Source organism: Solanum stenotomum, chromosome 1 (genome assembly GCF_019186545.1).
Source record: "Solanum stenotomum isolate F172 chromosome 1, ASM1918654v1, whole genome shotgun sequence".
In the NCBI taxonomy this organism is placed as follows: domain Eukaryota; kingdom Viridiplantae; phylum Streptophyta; class Magnoliopsida; order Solanales; family Solanaceae; genus Solanum; species Solanum stenotomum.
Genome location: NC_064282.1, coordinates 30247428 through 30270439, shown reverse-complemented (window position 1 = coordinate 30270439; position 23012 = coordinate 30247428).

Genomic DNA, 23012 nt, shown 5'->3' with positions numbered 1-23012 from the left:
TTCTCCACAATTTTCTTTGGAAAAAAGGAGAGGAACTCAAAAATCATAGGATTCAACCTTTGTCCGACGAATTTCGCCATCAATCGCCTCCAAAACATCTCTAACCCTAACATCAATTGGATAACCCTATCCCTCATTTCTTTCATCATTTCATCATTACTTTATCCCTATCCTTACCTACAATTTGTCCTCTGAAAGGATTTAAAAATATCCTACTCGAATTTTCCCCAAAACACCCCAATTCCCTTATAAATAGTCTATCTCTTCACTGATTTCGAAAATGGTTCTAGACCTCTTCTAAAGAGTTGGTCTTTTTTAACTCTCAAAGAATAAAGAATTTACATCAAAAGAGACACAGAAAACCAATATAAAAAGAGAGTGGAAAATTTAAAAGCTAGCTTTATTTTAAAGTGTTGTGTCGATTCTCCGTTGTTGATACCCAATTTTGACCGAACTATAACCCTTTTCGGATTGCTATTAGATTAAATTTACATTTTTAGAACTTGCTTAAAATTGTATTTAACTTTTATCGAATCAATTATATACTTTAGTATTCATAATTTATGAAATAATAATAATAATAATAATAATAATAGTTATTATTATAATTATTATTATTATTATTATTATTTTATTGATTGCTAAATTTGAAATATTTTTTTTTATAGGTTTCAAGCTTTAAGTATCTATTTAATGTGATTATATTTAAATGTATTTATTTTATATACAAAACGTTATTATTATTCAGTTTATATTTGTCAATATATATATATATATATATATATATATATATAATATGTTTATTAATTAAATAGAAATATGTTTGACCTTTCTTCAAATTATTTAAATAATAGCCTCTTATGTTCAATTGCCATGTCAATTCTAGCCAATTTATTATCTTATTTCATGTTAATTTTAGTCACATTTGGCCAATTGGCCAATTTCAGATCCTAACTCACTTTTTAATACAAACCGTCTATCTAAATTCATCCAATACAACATTACAATCTCGTCCGTCCGTTTTGATCGAATGTACCAGATCAAGCCCTCTTCTTTTCCAAAAATGACTACATCCAAAAGCGACACCCCAGCGACCAGCGAGAATCGACGAGACAACAACCACGACCAGTGACTGCATCCGTCCTCTCTTTTGTCTCTCCATTGCCGCTGCTCCGACTAGCGAGTTAGCGACCACCACCAACACCACCCTCCCCTTCCTCTTCTCCATTCACTGCCGCTCCACCCTTGACCGGTGGAGACTGGCGCCACTCTCTCTTCTTGCCATCTCCACCAGAGGGACCAGGACAATGCGATCCCACTGTTTCCCTCCCCCGTGCCGGCAAAACCCTTTCATCTCCGACAAAGTCGACAACAACAACTTGTCGCTATTGTTGTTTCATGTCCCGACGAGCAAGTTGTGGCCAGCGAGCCTTAATGAAGCGAAATGCCGACGAGAACCTTAAGCCAACTCCGGTCAATAACAACAACATATCAACAGACCAATCGGAAAGATCGATGTAAAATGGTACTTATTTTATTACTGTTAAAAGGCTCCAATCCAGATATGTCCTCCTAATACCCATTTTCTATACACAATCTATTCGACTCTATGTTTTCCTTAGAACAAACTCTTGGGGATCCTCTAAAGGGAGAGGGGATCATTATGTCCTACCTGACATAAAGTGTATTATTATTGAGTTGTATTTTTGTACCTTAGAAAAGCCTTCCTAGTGTGTCCTCCCTTATTGTCCCAAGTTATTTTATCTTTTATGTTACTCCATTCCACTCTTTTGTTAATTAAGGCTTAGATCACTACCTGGATTTTGTCAGCTCCTTAGCTCTATAAGTTTTTGTTCTTCTTAGCTGACAGATCCCCCATCTTTTGTATCTTTGCATCTGCTAGATGCCTTAACGAAATCTTACTTATTTCATTAAAAAAAGCACCCCGACTTGTTGTTGAGTAGCTATGCTTTTGGGCTGGACAGACTAGTTGAGGTGTGTGTGAGCTAGCCCAGATATAAAAGATACCGACATCCCATGGTCGGTAAATTAATACTTCTTTTAATAAAAATGATAATCTCAAAACCCTAAGTCATCTCTTTCACTTCTAAAATTCTCACTCCTCTCTCGCGCTGCGCCCACCCCAACCCATCCTGACCCACCCCCGCCCGGTGCCCACCGCCACCCATCCCCGACCGGCGCTGCCTTGATCAACAGTAGGTCACGCCACCATCCCTGACCGGCGCAATAGGAGGTTGCAGTAGCAGGAGGTCGCACGCAGCAGCAACAACAGGTCGCAACAACAGTGCAGAGGGCGGTGAGGTGAGGTGTCATGTGTTTATAATGAAATATCTTCCTGGAGAGGAAGACTAGTGCGAGATCAAGCATCCTCATTTTCTCTTGACTAGTTTGGAATAATAGGTATCCATGCTACATTGTTTTTTTCCCTTATAGGTATCATAGGGTCTTGAATGTTAAGTCACACATATCTGTTTTTTCTCGGTGTTGAAATCTTAACCTTTCCAACATTGTCCATTCAAAGTGATTTTCTTGATGGAGTAAATTAATTGAGATATAATGAATGAGAGTTTCATTTGATGAAGAATTTTATGACTGTAATCTATTTTGTATGCCTTGTTTTGGTATTGGCTCCATGTTACTTGAGGAAATTTGAAGTACTCTCTTGTTATTATCTTAAAAGTGCTTGTGTTGAAGATTTCATGTTCAACATTTACTGTAAAGTACTTCTTATACAAATTTGTCTCATCACTCATGCACTAACGAATCCTAGCTTAAGCTATCATACATAGTTTCATTAACTCACGCAGTGAGTCTTGATTTAGTAGAGATTACAGAGTTATACCTTTTACTCTACTGTAGGTGGACGTATTATTGCGTGGTTACCTTGGTTGGAACTCAAGGCGTGCTATACATGTCCTTGATAAAGTGTTTCCAAAGGTATTGCATCTTGCTCCCCAATATCTTTGAATGGTCAAGGCATGTGAATGTTAAAGTATAGCTTGTTAGATTAGCTGCTCCCTCTGCCTTATTTCTTCTTTTATTGTCAGTTAAAAGACTGCTTAATACTGTTGTGTGAACAATCATTTTCCCCAAGAAATAGTGTTATTTGCATTAGAACTTAGCTACATTTTTTGGTTCATATCATCTGAGTATTAGAACATTACCAATATCTTCTTGGATTTTTATTGTGAAGAGCTTTTAAGAATTGAGAATATCCTGTAGAAACCTACTTGTTTTTTTTTTATAAAGATATCTCATCTGGACATCTGGTATTGGAAGACATCTCCTATATACTAACTTTTGACTTCTGAAAATGGTGTTTTTCCTCTTCCAGGATGCAACTGTTCAGCCTGCATTGGTGATTGTTTACTTTGGTGGTAATGATTCAATAGGACCTTATTCATTGGTGATTTTCTTGCAAGATCGATTTGTGTCCATCTAGTGTTGATACTAAGCTTTAATTTAGGAATAATGTGTTTGCTTAACATAAGTACCTACACTAGTTGATCCTATTGATGACAAAATTGATTTTCTTGCAAGATCGATTTGTGTCCTTCTAGTGTTGATATTAAGCTTTAATTTAGGAATAATGTGTTTGTTAAGCATAAGTACCAACACTAGTCGATTCTATTGATGACAAAATTGATTTTCTCGCAAGATTGATTTGTGTCCATCTAGTGTTGATATTAAGATTTAATTTAGGAATAATGTGTTTGTTAAGCCTAAGAACCAACACTAGTTGATCCTATTGATGACAAAATTGATTTTCTCGCAAGATCGATTTGTATCCATCTAGTGTTAATATTAAGCTTTAATTTAGGAATAATGTGGTTGTTAAGCATAAATACCAATACTAGTTGATCCTATTGATGATAAAATTGATTTTCTTGCAAGATCGATTTATGTCCATCTAGTGTTGATACTAAGCTTTAATTTAGGAATAATGTGTTTGTTAAGAATAATTACCAACACTGGTTGATCCTATTGATGACAAAATTGATTTTCTTGCAAGATCGATTTGTCTCCATCTAGTGTTGATATTATGCTTTAATTTAGGAATAATGTGTTTGTTAAGCATAAGTACCAACACTAGTTGATCCATCTATTGTTGACACTTAGCTTTAAATTTAGTTTTGACTTGTTTAGTTGTTGAAATAAGTTCAAATGAAGTTTAATTAACCCCTAGCTAGTTTGACTCATTATTTAAAATAATGTGGTTTAGTTGGTGGATTTAGTTGTTGGAATTAAGTCAAAACTAGTTAGAGTTAAAGATAAGTTCAAATAAATAATGGGGTTTAGTTGGTGGATTTATTTGTTGGAATTAAGTTAAAACTAGTTAGAGTTAAAGTTGTTTACTCGTTTATAAAAGTTCAAATAAATAATGTGATTTATTTGGTGGATTTAGTTGTTGGAATTAAGTCAAAACTAGTTAGAGTAAAAAAGTTGTTTAGTTGAAATAAGTTCAAATAAATAATATTTTTTAGTTGGTGGATTTAGTTGTTGGAATTAAGTCAAAACTAGTTAGAGTTAGAAAGTTCCTTAGTTGTTGAAATAAGTTCAAATAAATAATGTGGTTTAGTATGTGGATTTAGTTTTTGGAATTAAGTCAAATCTAGTTAGAGTTAAAGTTGTTTAGTTGTTTAAATAAGTTCAAATAAATAATGTGGTTTTGTTGGTGGATTTAGTTGTTGGAATTAAGTTAAAACTAGTTAGCGTTAAAGTTGTTTAGTTGTTTAAATAAGTTCAAATAAATAATGTGGTTTAGTTAGTGGATTTAGTTTTTGGAGTGAAGTCAAAACTAGTTAGAGTTATAGTTTTTTAGTTGTTTAAATAAGTTCAAATAAATAATGTGGTTTAGTTGGTGGCTTTAGTTGTTGGTATTAAGTCAAAACTAATTATTGTTAAAGTTGTTTAAATAAGTTCAAATAAATAATGTGGTTTAGTTGGTGGATATAGTTTTTGGAATGAAGTCAAAACTAGTTAGAGTTATAGTTTTTTAGTTGTTTAAATAAGTTCAAATAAATAATGTGGTTTAGTTGGTGGATTTAGTTGTTGGAATTAAGTCAAAACTAATTAGAGTTAAAATTGTTTAAATAAGTTCAAATAAATAATGTGGTTTAGTTGGTGATTTAATTGTTGGAATTAAGTCAAAACTAGTTAGAGTTAAAGTTGTTTAGTTGTTTAAAAAAGTATAAATAAATAATGTGGTTTAGTTGATGGATTTAGTTGTTGTTGTTGTTGTTATTTTTCAGTTGGTATAGTGAAATTATAAATTGTGTTAATTTATCATATTATTTATAGTTTTCACCATAAAAATGCTAAACACCATGTACTCATCCCGATTACCTCCGGAACCAAATCAAAGGTCATTCTAGACCAAACTTTGCTTTATAGAGCTAACTACATAGACGAAATTCCAGTAGAGCACGTTTACCAAGAAAGCTGACCAAGATCAAACTCTGGCAAAATAGAAAAGCTAAAACGCCTAATCGTACACATTCCAAACAGAAGCCTCAAAACCCAAACCAAACATCACACTAAACCAAAAGGACCCATCCGTAGCTGATGGAACTAACAGAATCTTGATCCGATATCAGAATCTTCGGATGTTGACAAAAGTCAACTCTTTCATGCATTAAGCCTCCAAAATTGAAAAACTTGCATCAAAGATTGTGTGTCCTGATCATACTCAACCTCAGAATATATCATTTCATAATTCGTATTTTCGGTGTTGCTATGTTCATTTTGACCAACTTGAACCTGTACCTCTTGCCCCTTATTCTCTTCTGTCCCTGCTGCTTGTTGTTGCCTTCTTTTGATCGCATCTCTCTTCATTTTGCTTAGTTTTCCCTGAGATTTGTTGTTGATAGTTTGCCCTTGGTTTGTGCTCCCACTATCTTGTATGTTTTGTTCCCATTCTCTCTAATGAACATTCTTTTTTCTGATTCTTTTTCTGAGTGTTATGAGAACTATTAAGATTACCCTGTTGATCATTCTATTTATTGTGTCCCTGCCCAGAAACCTTTCCCAGATAGATGAGATGATTGTGCTAGTTCTCTTGTGTGGTCTAATGAGAAGTGGTAGCAGAATCTCTAGGGTCTTTCTTAAGGTCAGTGTGTAAATTCTCATGTACATCATGATGCAGAAACCGGTTAACCCTTCCTACAAGCTAGTAATGTTCTCCTTCAACCCTCCATCCAACACACCAACAACTTCCACAATAGTTATACATTTATCTAAAGGGGTGAGGGGTATTAGGAGCATTGAGCCAATACTTGTGATCTTAGAGGACTTTGTATTTCCTTCTTTGTTCATACTTGCAAGTACATTAGGCATAGAGGGAGGATTTTGGGATATAGGGGTTGGTAACATATAATCGGTTGAAAATGTAGGCACCAGATCAGAACCATTTATTATTGTAGTGATGAAGTGCTTTCCTGACTCTTACAACTCCCACGTCATACAGGCAGCTGCACAACACTAACATAGTAAGGATAAAGGAAGGAAAACTACATAAGGACATTGGAATTCATAGGCAAAGATGTAAGAGAATCTAATTTATCAAGGAGACACTAGAAATGTATCTGATATTAAAACTGTAGGCACGACACAAAATGGAAAAGAAACTATGATATTATACTGCCTCAACATATCCAAAATCATTAGAGTAGCACTTCTAGAACACAAGTAATTTCCTCAATTTTATAAATACCAAAAAATCAAAATGACAGAATCAACAGATCACCACACGAATAAATATTGAATAACTGGTGCAAATAGTTTATAGTACTAAACTACTAATAGAGCATAAAAATAAGTACAAAGTCTAAACCAGGTAGAGAAATCCACTTATTTCCTTATATAGGACCACAATCAAGTAAAGGAGATTGAAGATTTCACTTTCTTCCTGGTCAAGGGATAGAGATGTAGACTTTTTCAAGAATTTCACTTGTTTGTCTGTGTTTTCCCAGCCGCTGCCTCGTCTTCATGATGATTTTTGCATGTACCTGGACTGTTTGGCAGATCTGGTTTAACAAGATCAATATAAAAGTTATGAGTAATAATATTTTTACTTGTATGACTGCGACTTTTTTGGGAATTTCTTGTGCGGCTTCAGTAAAGTTTGTTTAATATTCCTGTGCTTAACTCGAGATAGTTAAATATAAGTCTAATCTATGTTAGCAAACCTAACCAATAGTTATTGAGAATGTGCTTACCAAAGTTGGCTTTATCCTTAAAGAGTACCAATTTGGTGAAGTACTTTGCCTCTGGCTACTTCAATTGTTATATTCAAGAAGCATATATTAGTTTGTTGTTAAAGCATTTCTAATGCAAAATACCTTGTATGAATTTCCAAAAATTATGAACCAATTACAAATCGAAGTTGCAGATGTCAGATGGTTGCCCGTGCTGTACATATAGCTTTACTTAAGGTCGATTACAATTCTTTGATTGACTTTTGTTGTCATTTTCCTACTCTCTTTTTGATTCTTTAACTTAGCTACACCGGTATTTCTCAAAATTATAGATTATGTGTACTTCTAGTTGTTTTTTTCCTGATCAAAACCAATCTCTAAGACAACTTCCATGTTTCTTTGAGATGTAAGAAATGTAGAGCTATTATTTGTTTGAGAGCTTCTAGTCCAAAGTACAACCATGAGATAACATCCATTGTTTCCCTTGAACCCAATTGATTATTTTTTTCCTTGGTTCCTGATTAGAAAGTGTTCCACAAGCTTCTCCTTAGTGAAGTCTGATCCTTTTGCTTAGAAGGTATAATAGGGGGTAGTGCAGAGTCTCTGTGGAAACACCATCTTTTCCACACCATTTGCCAAAAGTTCTTTTATTTCACATGCTTTATCAGTTCCATATGATTAGCAAGTTGGCGTTCTCATGCTACTCCATCTTATTCCTTAACTATTTGGCAACTCTACTTTGGGAAAATGTAACTTCTTATTCTGAGTGTCTTAATTCATGATGTACCTTATAAAAAAGAATATTTTTTTAATTCATGCAGCAATATCTGGATTGTGGATAAAAAATATGGAATAAGGGTACCAAAATTTTAGAACATAATCTATTCTTGAGGTGTCTAAGGTCTCTTCTCATTATTTGTATTGTTTTTGTTATTAATCTTTTTTTGAGTTTGCCTTTGTTCTTCCGGCTGATTTGGATCTTCTTCTTTGTAATGATGTTGTCTTGAGTCTATCTGTGACGTTGCATTATTTTCCTGTCACTGGACTGCATACTCTGTTGTTTAGTTCTTACTTGATCACCCTTATTTTTGTTCCTTTTTTTCTGCCTTGAGTCGATGTTTGAATCCTCATTATGCCTCAATTTAGCTGCAAAAGATTGTATCACAGTATAAGGTGCAAGATCTGGGATTACCTCATTTTTGGCATTATTTTGCTGATTATGGGTTTGCACCTCCTGCACATTCCTACCCTACTTCACATCTGTCCTGTTTCTCTAAAATAGTGAGCTTGTTTCAATTAGTTTGTAGATTCTCTTGTTGCCTTGTCCAGGAAATTAGTCGAAGCAAATAGCATGATTCCTCCGTATTTGTTTATTACCAGATAATTCTAGATGTAGTTTTGTTCAGATGTTTCCAAGTTTATTTTTTTGAGCCTGAATAGACCCATTCTGAATATTGATTTATTAATAATGTGAAATAACGAAAATGTGACACTGAACTCTCTAAATGTTGTTACTGAATCTGTCGTTGTCAAGTTATCGCTGGAACGGATTATAGATATGTTTGTGTAGTCTAGATCTTCTTACATTAGATTTGAGACCTTGTTCTGGAGGTCTTATATTGTTTGATATGTGCTAATATATTTTTAAGATTAGTTCAAGCATATTTGAAGCTCATGTAGTACCAATACAGATGTTGGTAATAATGTACTGGAATATGTATTTAGTTCTATGAACTTGTTGCATGCGACTGAAAGAGGTGATTAGTTCTAGAGATTACACATGCTTGTGGATTTTGTGCTCCTACTCTTCTTCTTTCTGTATTTGTTCTTTCTGGAAGTGGTCCATTGAGTTAAAGTTCATTGCAGGGGATTGTGATTCACGCTACTACTTTACCTTGTGACTACTCCTTCACATTTCAATAATATATATGAAGTAATCATATCTTAATTTCTACGGTCCCTTCTCCCTCCCTCCTTTATATTCTAGAAAAGAACATATATTTATGGATGATGACTAATTCATGGGTTGGGGGAGCTGGCCTTTCGGGCTATTTCCTTCTGGAAAAGGAAATAATTTAACTAAATATGTAAATCTGGTAAGGTCTTATATTGTTTATTGTGTGGTATATAATCTGTGTGCTGGAGTTTTTAGCTTATTGTAAGATGAGTTCTTACAATACACAACATACACAATGTGAATGCATATTAATGCTATCACACTATTAGTTGCATTATAAGAAGTTTGTATCTTTGTCCCAGCACTATATGTTTATTTTGTTGAAGCAATCATGTATTTTCCTTTTTTTTTATCTTCCTTCTAGAAAAACTTATGTATTCAATGAAATGTTAAGTTTTGTATTTCGTGAAGTATCAAAATAATCAATTTAATATTTTTTCTCAGGCTAACATGATCAAGAAGACTGGAACTACCGTAGTTGGCACAAATAAAAAGAAGTGGATATGTTTGAAAAAAACTACAAGATCTTTCTTTTCTTTCAAAAGGAGAAAAATTTCATGTATATAATTATTGCTTTTGCATCAATTCTTTAATATTTGTGTTGAAAAATTCAATTAGTCATTTTTTATATCCCAAATTGTTCTAGTTAATGGGGATCTAATTTCTATTATTATATAGTTATAGATTTTCTTATGTGCATTTCTTGTGCAGATATTTTAAGGAAATTGAGGTCAAGTATCGACTTCAAAAGGCTCGACTTTTGGATTGATGATTTCATAAAGATTTATTGCAAATTTACTGGAGATTTTAATTCCAGTTGAATTAGGAGTTAATTAGTTGGTTTTATGTTGAGATTATTACATTTAGTTAGATCTCAATTTTACTTGAGATAGAAAAGATAATTTGTTTTGACATTGTTTACTTCTACATAAAACTTATTATATTTCTATTTTGTTATTTGATTATTATATTAGAAAATACTTTCTTTATATAATATTTCTTGCTTATCATGAAGAAGATAGTTTTGAATGCACGGATTGTTTGTATGTATGTGTCTTGAGAAAAACTATATATATATTTTTCTGGGATGTTTAAAAAAATTTGGTAGCGACATCAGAATATTAATATGATATTTAGTAAAATATAAAATAATGTCACCAAATTTTATGACATTCAATAATAGCATTTGTTGACATTAACTAAAGTGTCAGAAAATTCAATGTGACATTTTATAAATGTCACAAGTAAGTGTCTTGAAATTTGATTTACCAACATTTAATTTAAGTGTAAGAAAGTATAAGTGACATTTCATAAATCTCGAAAAAATAAATGTCACATATCTCACATCGACATTTACTTAAATGTCAAAAATAATGTCATATATTTCATACCGACATTTATGTAAATGTCAAAAATAAATGTCATATATCTCATACAAGCATTTACCTTATTATCGAAAATAAATGTCATATAAATGTCATACTGACATTTACCTAAATGTCAAAAATAAACATCATATATCTCATACTGGCATTTACCTTAAAGTCGAAAATAAATATCATATATCTCATACTGACATTCACCTAAATGTCAAAAATAAACGTCATATATTTCTTATCGACATTCACATAAATGTCAAAAAATAAATATCGTAATAATCTTACCAACATTTACATATATGTTGCAAAGTACATGACGCAAATTCTTTTCAACATTTACCTAAATGTCACAAAATAAATGTCACAAATTCTTCCCAACAATTACCTAAATGTCGAAAATATCCCCGCCACTAAAATTTACGACATTTGATCCAAATGTAAAATAAATGTCGGTAAACAAATTTGTGAGATTTAAACATCATAATACAACATTTAAAAAATGTTGTTGTATCTCCACTTTCTTGTAGTGGGTTGACCATGATGGTCCATCAAGTGGATCTACTTTTCATAGATGGCTTCTGTAGAAGCAATCTAGACACAGTGAAATATTAAGGTTCAAGTTTACTCTACAGTTAGGGTCTATGGACAGTAGAAGGGTCCCATAAAAAATTGGGTAACTTTAAGGTCACGGTACTTGGTCTACGGTTGACCAGTATGGACCATAGAAATATCTATAGTTCGTACGTTTTACCCGTAGACCAGTTTCAATAGTATTTCTCAAGGAATTTTGGGTCTTTTCCTAAATGTTTTAAACCTATACTATGTCATTTTGGCTTCTACCGTAAGCCATATATAAAGCTTTTAGATCCTAAATCTACCCACTTTAAACCAATTCTCCTATTTCCCCAAAACCCAACCAAATTCATTCTCCTAAATTTCCTCTCAACCTAAGGAAGAAGAAGAAGCTAGGGTTCATTCGAAGGTCATCAATTCACCATTAATCTTGGGCTTTGACTAGCAAGGTATGTGGGTATTTTCTCATAGAGTCCATTCCTCCATGGGTCCCTATGGTTTTCAATTTCTCGAATCTATTTCAATTGGTCAAATTAGTGTTCTTCTTAACTCTCTATGAGTTTCATTAAATTATGATTTTTATTGCTGATTAAGTCTTCTATTGTATTATTTAATATTATTGCATAATATTTAGTCGAAATTTTATGGACCCATGTATGATTCATGATTTTTCAACTATGAACCTATGATAAACCCATGAACCTAGGAACTATTAATTTTGGAAGATTATGCATGTCTTGTGAAAATGATTTTTTTTAATGATATGTTGCTTTTAGATAAAAGTATCAATGTTGTTGTGAAAGGTTATTTCACATACAAATATGATCATGATTGTGAAAGATATTCCTCATGTGTAGATTCACATTGGTGAAATGTTTCCTCACCTATTATTGAATTGTAATTTAAGGAGTTATTCTATGTTTTGATCTTTAAGAAGTGGATTGGTATTGATCATTGTCTTTCCTATGTTATATTGATATTTAACTTTTATCTATTCTTTTGGGATTTAGACTTAGCATCGAGAGGGCCTTGAGATGGAGGCGCAAATAGGGTAGTCTGTAGTAGCCACCTATAGTCCCAAACTACGCGATCCCATATTATTGTCTAAAATGACCTAGCTAGTGGATCAACTTCAGAAAAAAATGATGTGTACAGACTCATCCTTGGCAAGTAGAATTCCCTTCTTGCAGTATGAGGGATATATAAAATTCCATGACATAGCTCTCATTGTCTTATTGTCGTTAAAGCTAAAATCCCACAAAATCAATTATGTTTCTTCAAAGATTTTCTTATGTCACTTACCTCAAATGCATTAAAAATGTAGCCTACTCGGAGTATTATTTGTTGGTTGTTCTGCCAGGTTTATCACTCTTTATGGAAAGGTGTCTAGACTAGCTTACTCGAACGTAAAACTCGAGCTGGAGAGGGCCAGCTTTACAGTAGCATAGCTATTCGAGCTTAACTGGTGGTTCAACCCCACCTAACATATGTGATTACAATCCTCAACCAGGCGCTTAACCGTACACTAGCTCATCTCAGACAAAAGTTCTATGAAGCGTATCTGCACACAATGTACTATAAATGTTCTAGAGACTCGAAAGGCTGTGTGAGAGAAGACAATTTATATATACAATCACACAATATCAAAGCAGTAAATCAACAAAGTGCATGTTAGCTATCAAACACAATATGTATGCGATCAATAAATAAAATGAAACTAAAATCAATGTACAAAGCTCGAATAATAATAATTCTCCAGCGGAGTCGGTAGATCTGTCACACCCTTTTTCAATCAAATATGATGGTTTTGAAAATAAAAATAAGAAAAATAATTTGTTAGTTTTATAGATGCCACTTAAAATTGAGTTTTTTGTGTTCCAAGTCACTAAATGAATTCTAAAAAGAAAATGACTCTATATTTTAATTTTTTGGTCTAAGAAAATAAGTGATCGGGTAAAGAGTCTTGTTGACCGGGGAAAGGTATAAGGCACCCTCGAATCCCATGGTTTTTGCAAGGTAACTTTAATGACTCATGTTTGGCTAAAACAAATTTGTGTTAGTCACTAATTTTAAAAAATTGGTTTGTGTAATGTCATTGACTAGGATTGTAACTGCAAATAAGACCCCCTTTTAATTTTTTTTTAAAAAACTATCACAACCCGACTTCTCAGGTCCTAATGGCACCTAACACACCCCACCAGCAGGTAAGCCTTACACTTAGTCAAGAGCCATAAGCAACATACTATCAAGCGGAAGTCAACAAGAAGAAGCAAAAAGCCTAAAACAAGAGAATAAAGTGAGAACCAAAAACACTAAAAATACAAATAGAAACCATCCCAAGACCTAGCATCAGTTAATAATGAGGCATCTAATCCAAAACAAGAGTACAAGTTTCTACAAATACAAGATAGGTACAGGTTGTCTCTTAATACAATATAAAGACTTATCCTAGCAAAAACAGAAGGAAACAAAAAATCTTTTGATGCCAGAAGCTCACCCTAATCTCTGCAACTCCAAGTTGCTATGCACGACTCCTTGTCAAAGGTGATAAATCAACTACAATCTGCAAGGGGCAGAAGTGTAGTATAAGTACCCAAAATAGTATTCACTAGGCAATGATTGACTGAGCTCAAAAGATAACACATGCATAAATCACAAGTAATAAGGAAAGCATAGCACAAGTAACAAGCAGGAGATACTAAAGTAAACTGCAAAATAGAATCAAAATGGGGTACAAAGGGTAAGAACTCGAGCCAAAAAGGTACCTGGAATGCAAGCCAACAACGTACTCGTAATAACTAAGAAATCAGGTCAACTACCTAGGATAGGAGGCCCACCACCACAATTCCAAAGTCATGCCTATAAGCTAACAAATCAAGTGATAACAGAGAACATAATATAGTCAAACAATCACCAAATCGGACCCCATAAGCTCAGAAGGTACAAACATAACCCAAATGGCCCCCATAAACTAGAGAGTGCAATCAACAAATAAGTATACTAGTGAAAGGCAATACATGTGAATGTAGAGGATACAATAGGACCATCAGTAAACATTTGTAGCCAAGTATAGAGACCTACCTCCCTATCATGCGGGTGAGGTAGGACCCATGTCGTTATCTCTTCCTGTTTAGTGGGTCACACTGAAAGAGGAGTCAGGGGGATGTGGGAAGTCTGTGTACACTACTTTGGCCCAAACTAGGTCTTATAGTACCACTCCTTGAACCTATGAGGCTCATGAGTAGCAAAAATCATACAAGAAAGGGCGATGATGCGCAAACTAGTCAAGTAAAATTGAGCGCATATCAGATGTCTCTAAATCTCAAGTATAAATGGAGCCCGTCCCTAAGGCCTTTTGATATCAACAACCAATAAGTCAAGTAGTCCAAGTGGCATAACTCCCATTAAAACAAGTCTTAGAATAAACGTTAAGTAAAACTATATCTCATCATGAATGAGAAATATGCCAATACATGAGTAAGGATCATACCACCAAAAATCCATGAGCATGAACACACAATGCAATGCATGCCATCACCGGCATAAGGACAAGGTATTCGAGTGAAATAAACATATAGCCAACCCAAAATGTGCTAGAAAAGGGAAGAGTTCTGACTTGGGATCCGAATCATCCTCGCATACGGCCTCGGGTCCAACAATATAACAAAACATAACAAAGCTATGATAGGCCTAACGTTGAACAAGAAGCGAAGGGATCAAAGAAGAGATTCCAAGACAATAAATGTTGGAAACAAACTCAAGAGACAACACCTTATTTAAAATATACCTTTCAATCTAGGATCAACTCATGGCTACGTTGATACACCAAGGTCACAAGCACCAATAAAAGAAGAAAAATCTCGTACAAGCCTTACCGGGAACAATCATAACTAGAAGGGTGATAAAACACAAACTAAACCAGCTAAGGTCCACACTAGTCTAAGGACACAAAGCACCAACCATAACAAATATAAACAAGTAGATTTACACTATAAGAGAACCTGCAAGCCTAAACGAAGGCTCCCAATACCCACACTAAGCCTAAGGCTTCTACAGAAATAAGAAAAGATTGAATAATAAAAGGAGGGCAACATACTTGACAATATACAATCCAAAATCACATGAAATCTATACCAGGCATCATCTAAGAAGCACAATAAAGAAACTAGACCAAAGCCTACCTCAAAATTGACCACAATTGCTCTTAATCCACCACACACAAGCTATCCACCTCCAAAATTCTTTTGAACACCGCTACACTATCAAATTATTGATCACAATGTCATTGCGGACGTTTTGACACTAAAACCGCACCAATCGGATACATACCCAAAATCGAGTAAAAAATGGGAATGTGGAATACACACTAGAAATCCAAAAATTTACTCCATCAAGGGGTCCTAATTGATTAACCAGATTTGTGTCCCAAAATAGGACTCAATTCCATGTCCGAATCAGCCAAAACTAACGCACACAAAATACCCCATTAAAGAGACGAGGCAGCCCATATAATCATGATTTTACGTCAAATAGAGAGCCTGCAACAATTTCTGATCATAGAAATATGTAGCCACAATCCCCACGATCACCCATGACTTTGAATCTCCAAAATTGAAGTTCAGGTGAAGGAGAAATTGCCAAAACGCTGCAGAAAGCTAAGCTGCCTTCATGACTTTGCTTTAATATAAAGGCAAAGCGGCTGGCCCTCGTGAATGCAAATGGACCACACGAACACAGGTGCCAAGCTAGTTGCACGCTGCGAATGCGCAGGCTAGGCCTGGCATCCATAAGCACGGCTCCAAGGCGTGAACACACATGTTTGCGCACCAGTCTTCTGTGATCGCAGGGCGTGCCTCAACTATCAGTACATTAGCTAATGTGCTAAGACACCAAAATCTCTAACAATGTTCTCGGGATTCATTTGGAACTCCATGCGCGTAATCAAAATATGCTACCCCATCAAATTCGACATTCCAGATTTAATGGACTCGTGAAACTTCCATTCGAAGTCATTTCAACAAAAAGTGGATCCCACGCCTATGTTCTATCTTAAGCTAAAACCTACAAGAAGGTTCAAAATGAGATTGGAATCCTAGAGATAACACAAATCATTGTTCTACAATAAACTTGACATTCTGACGCTAACCACACTGACATAATTCTCACGTGAGCACGTCTACCAGGAATATTGACCAAAGTCAAACCTTCGTTTTAGCTTTCAAGTAAAAATGCCTAACAATACAAACTCACACCAGAAGTCTAGAGGCTCAAATCAACAATACCCCTAACCCTAAAATGACCCTTCCAGAGCAGATGGAATTGCCAGAATTGGATTCTGAGGTCATTTTCTTAAACCCTTGATAAAAATGACGTAACCCAAACGAATGACCCAAAGACCGAGCTATCAGTCCCTGTAAGTCTTAAATGACTTTGGATCACTATTGTAAAGGTCTAAACACTAGAAGATCATAAAACACAGGCTATGACATGGAGGTCCATTACAACATCCACTATTAAAAGGACTTTCATCCGCAAAAGTTGAAGGATAGCAACAACCTGAAGGCATAAAAAGATGAGGATATTGGGTTTTTATGCTTAGCAAGATCCTCAGACACCCTCCCAAATAAAAAACCGCCATCACAAAACTCAGGCTAAGATAAACCCCCAAAATACATTCACAACTCTAAAAATTCCCCGATACACCATGTTGGGCTCCAACTTTCACCCAACTAAATAGAAGCTGCCTAAAAGCATTAGATTCATCTAGAATAAGCAAAAAAAATACCAAAACCACATATTAGAGCAACTACATGACCATGGAAGATGCAATTGAACTCCCAAATTGAAAAAATAATCTTATATCCCACATCTAATATCCTGTAAACATCTAGAGCATTTAGCTGGCCCTGCATCATCTTGAACATCTCCAACACCATAAAAACATTCCTACAAAGCCATGAAACACAAGCCTCAAGAGTAGTACATACCCCATCTGAGCTCCGAGGAATAAGAACTTACAAAACTAGGAATAAGCCCAAGGAAAGTCCCCAAATAAACCTTTATCTCTCAAAGACCGACAAATCCTGCTGAAATATAACTTTTGAAGCCAACCCAAAGGACAACTATCCTGCAAACAACAAGTCTACATTAGGCCCGGCCCCAGTGGCCTACTCCAAGTATGGGAACTCCAGAAAAACTAACACCACGAGTTACCTTGACTCCAACCTGAAGATAAACCTCATTTGAAAATTCCCATTTCCCAACTGAGCTAAAAACTGAAACAACCAATGAACACCCCCAATCCGACTCAAAATCATAAACTATCCTTGAGAGTTATCCATACAATAACTAATCCAGGTACAACAAGGGTTCACACCTCAAACTTCTAGCTAGCTATAACAAACCCCCAAGACCATAAGAAGCAAACAAATCCAAAAGGAGTCGAACAAGCGAAAACACAACTCAGCAATCGAGAAGAGACTAAAGAAAAAGGGAGAACACAACCAAACGGATAACCATAAATAAACAAAGGAAACTAAGATCACCCAAAAACTACTCAAAAGCGACAACATACAACTAAGCCAACCTTCCAAGCAAACTAGGCCAAAAAGTACACAAAACTCAAATCGGGCAAAGCTGGTCTAGCCACCTTTGAAACAAGGATCGACATGATTGCAAAAGCACACAATATGAAGGTCAAAAAGGGAAACCACTATCCCAAGGCCGCAACCAAAATAAGAATATTAAGGCAAAGGAACACGAAGTTACTCAACCACTACTCCCAATGAGGAAATACAATATAGTCAATCTTCTGCTAAATGAAATAAACTATTCTAGGAAAAACACAACCACAAACCTCAAATAAACTGCCATAATAGGCCAATGATAGATAAATACCTAGACACTCTCTAGACCAGTGGTCACGCCATCCACAATCATGGAAACCTCTATAATGTGAAGGTCCGTGTAAAGAATGCAGTGATTAGCCCTATCTACCTCTACCATACTAAGAACTAACCCAAGCTAGTTGTAATGGGGCCATGTCACAATTTCTAACATATAGGCCTATATCTCCACACCAATAAAAACAATCGAGAGAGACAACTGGCTGCGAAGACCCAATTGGAGTAACATAAGACCTATCCCCCTAAGGTCTAGAATGACCAACATAAGAAGTCTGGCCTGAACCCTGCCTACCGTAGGCACCATGACCTACCTCTCAACACCCTGGAAACTGAGATGCTACCTCCATAGGCTTGATAGGTTGGGAAGGAAGATGTCCCTCGTTAAACTGATAGTCATCTCAAAGTGGAATAGTGTCACTATTGTACTGATGGAAATGCCTTTTACCACTATCTTTGTAAGTCTCAAAAGACACCTACTCTAAAGCCCTCGCATGACTCACAACTTGAGGAAATGTAGACCCGCTGATACCAGATGCTCTAACGTTAACCAAATTGGTAAAGCCAACCCATTAATAAACCCCTAGCTTAAATTCTAATTTGAAGGGGATGGTGTGGGGCTATTCCCAACCCACTCTAAAAATCCTATCACATTGTCAAAAATTGATGACGAACCCTGTTGGTACTAGTTAACCCAATTCTTCTCAAAGAAGCACTCACTGCACCAAGAAATGTACCAACTTGGGTGTACCCTCAAAGAAGCTCAGGCATTCTAACGCTAAATCTTGAGGTTCTAAGGTATTCAATGACCCTATAAAAGCTTAGACTCCTCCTAGACTCTATGAATGCTAAAGAATGCCCCCGACCACAAGGTATGTGCCTGATTGAGGCCGTCTATCCCGATCACGTGTTGAAACCCTGATGGAATGTGTTGAAGCTCCATCCACGTCTATCAAATTCTTCTTCTCATTCATCTAAGAGAGAGTAGATTCCAAAGAGGTTTTTTGGAGGTTAATAAAAGAGAAATCACACGATAAAGAGTCAGCAAGAAAATTTCCTAAGAATGCTCTATATCCTCCCAAAGATAAGATACAGACGTCTCTGCACCAATCCACACGAGTCTAGTTGGCATTTTCTCTCATACCAACTATGTCGGTGAGCCTAGAGCTCTGATAAATATTATAACGACCCAAGATCTCAGATCATCATGGCACCTACCACACCCCACTAGTAGGTAAGCTTAACCCTTAGTCTGGAGCCGTAAGCAATAAACTATGAGTAGAAGTCAACAACAAGATGCAAAAGTCTTTATAAAGAAAAGGAATAAAGAAATAACAACAATAGAGATACAAATAGAGACCATCTTAAAACTTGGAATCAGTTAGTAATCGAGCATTTAATCAAAAACAATAGTACAATGTTTCTTCAAATATAAGATAAGTATAGGTTGTCTCTGAATACAATATAAATCTTGAGCCTAGCCAAAATAGACAGAAATTGGTAGCTCAAAATTTTAGTAGCTCACCCTAATCTTTAAAACTCCACGCTACTCTAGACAACTTCCAATCAATGGTGATAACTTAAGTGAAGATCATGAAGCCCTAGATGGGTCGTGGTCCTCATGATGCTTATCGTGAAAGTGAACCAGTGGGAAGACTCGAGGAGTTAGGTTTTGGTTTGGCTATGGAAATACGATGGATACCAAAACAGGCCGTGGTTCTCATGACGACTCGTGATGCTGATTGTGAAGGTGAACTAGTGGGAAGACCTCGAGGAGGTATGTTTTGGTTTGGACAACTAAAGACCACGAACACCTAGATGGTCTTTGGCCCTCCTAACAACCCATGATGCTGATCATAAAGGATTTAAAGAAAAGGGATCTCTCACTGTCTAAGTGTGAGACCACGACAGGCTTCACGGACCGTGAAGCTCTTGACTGACTGTCATGCCGTTTGTGAAGTAGCTCGACAAGTCAGTCCTACTTCGAGTAGGACTATTTTTAGTAAGATTATTTGAATTAATTAAGTTTAATTTTTGGTTTATCTCGTCATATCTGGAATGAGAGACTACTTTCCTATTATTCCCTACTTTTGGGTTTTGTCAATTAACATTGGATCGAGACTTAAGTTTGATTTGGTTTTTGAATATCAAGTGTTCTTTGAATTTTCAAATCTTCGTAAGTGATTTCTCTTAATGTTTTCAACACTTATTTTTTCTTATTGAATTGAAAGTATGGGTGGCTCAACACCACAACTAAGGTTGTGGGAACTATGTCAGAAATCTAAGTGTAGGCTTATAAAATGAGTTGAATGTGATTGTTATTTGCAAAACATAATTCAAATTTTGTTATTCATTCGTTCTATTGAGTGCACACATTAGAACTTTCCTGTATCTATCCATTGTTAGAGAAAAATTGATAGTTAGGAAAAAGTCAATTTAATCTGTTGGTTTGGAGTGAAAGTTTGAGTTTGGGAGAAGAGAACTTTGACACCAAAATATGCGAGGGTAAAATATGATAACACCTTAAGACCGAGAGGATCCGATTGGAAGTTATCTAAAAAGACTAAGAGGTGTTAGATACATTTAGCTCGCTTGTAATTTGAAAAGAATCAATCACCTGAAACATGTTCACGAATCAACACTAGATGTAATGTCATGGGGAACACAACCCTCATTTCATTTAATTATCATCCCAACCTTGAAGTTAAAACCTTGTTACTTGTGAAACTTGAGTAATACATTAGACTTTAGTTACTTGAAAATTACAATCAAAACCCATTTACAATCTGTAATTACTTTCTCTAGGAAATAATAACAACAGTTGGATAAACACGACAATTAAACTATTACTGTATAGATATTCTCTGTGGGATCGACCTTAACTCGCATTGAGCTCTATAAATTGACTTCGATCATTTATACTTTTTAATGGAGGTGTAAGTTTGGACGTATTATATTTTGGCGCCGCTGCTAGGGAATATCAATTCAGAAATACTTTACTAACAATTAGTCAAATTGTAGTTATATTTCCTAATTTTAGATGTTGTTCTTTGTCTGTGTATTTGACATGTAAGCTCAATAGTGCATGCAAATGCTAGAAGTAAGGAATCCCCACTGATTCCTTAAGACCTGGAACTGAGAAAAACTATCCGCAAGATGGTGAATACACAGGAACTTGAGGCTCAAAGGCATTGACTTGGACTTAGGCTAAGACAGTTGCTAGAGGTTCTCAGCGGAATGTTGCGAATGACCAATCTAGGGTGGTGGAGGAAAATTGAGTGGAAGAGATAGTTCCTCTCCATCGACAACCACTAGCTCCAAGGAGTCGAGCACATCAACCATCCCATGTGGTGTTCGAGGAGGATGATCTGAACTTAGATGGAACTGCAGCCACCGGAGCAACAGTTCTACATGCATTACCTCAAGGTGTTAAATTCATGATTACTAGCACGATTATTCAGCTGCTGAACTTGAAGGGTATGTTCAGAGGTGCTGTTGGTGATGACGCCCACCCACACTTAATGAAATTCGTGTGATATAAAAATCACAGGAAATTTCTGGGGTTAGTCAGACGATTATGAGGCCGAGATTATTTCCATTGTCTCTCACTGGGGAGGCAACCAATTGGCTAAATGAACTGCAAGATGATTCAGTCAGGACTTGGACTGAACTGAGAGAAGGCTTCCTGGAATGGTTCTATCTTGAATCAAAAGAACTATAGATGAAGGATGAAATAGGTGCACACAAACAACAACCAGGGGAGGCAATGCATGATACTTGGTGGAGATTCAGCCAAAACCTAAAAAATTGCCCTAACCATGGTTTCATTGAGACATTTAAAACATGCATTTTATAGATCACTAAATCATGTTACTAAACCTGCTGTTGATGCACTGTGTGGAGGATCATTCATGAGAAAGCCATTCCCAGAAATTATGCAACTAATGGATGAAGTCTCAAAAAACAACACAGCATGGCACACTAAGGATGCTGAAGTAGGAGATCTTGGGTTCACTTTTGAGCTTTCACCTGAACAAAAGAGGAGAGAAGAAGAAATGGAACAGGATATGGCTCACATAAGAACCCAGATGGATTTACTCACAAAGCATATCATGACAGGTTTTGAGAAGGTGAATCATGTGGGAGCCTCAAAGAGATATGAAGATCAGGACATTTACTTAGTTGACGAGGCCAAATACTTGAGCAACTGGAGGGGGAGGGGGGTTCAGAATTAAAACTTGGGAAACCAAGGATATAATTCTAGAAATCAAGGTCAGAACTACTCCAGAGAAGGGCAGTACGAAAGACCAAAAATTACAGAACAAGGCAACTGGCAGAACAAAGATGGCTACTGGAATGACCGCAGTGGTGTCTATGTGCCTCTGGGTAATAGAGATCGAACATGTGGTAGTTCCATCGGGTCCAAAATAGAGGATATGTTGGATAAGGTGCTCCAAAAGGTTGAATCAACCGATGTAGGTATGAAAGAAATGAAGAGTGATTTTTCCAGTATGAGTCAACTAGTGGATTCTCACACTACTTATATCAAGCAATTGGACCAGCAGTTGGGACAACTATGAGCATCACTAAACTCGAGGAAGAATGGTTCGCTACTGAAATGACCCAAAAAGTTCTTAAAAATGTGCTTCGGAAGTTACCAGAAACTTGTTTAGCTATATAGAAAAAAAATCCGTTTTGTTTTTCGAAAATCCAACTTCATATTCTTGTTTAGGGGGTTAAATTGAGTGGGAAATGGGTCTAACCCAAATTTTAGAGCAACCGTATCAAAATCCGAAATTTCCAAGTGAAGCCTTTTTCGAGGGTCTACTTTAGAGGGTCATATCTCCTAGCACACAAATAATTGAGTGGCTCATAACATATCCATGGAAAGCCCTTTGAGTTAGCTACCTAACGCACTTTTTTTCACCTTATTCGGAGTTCGAACGAAGAAGTTATGCCCATTTTCGTAAAATCTGTCCGGCAG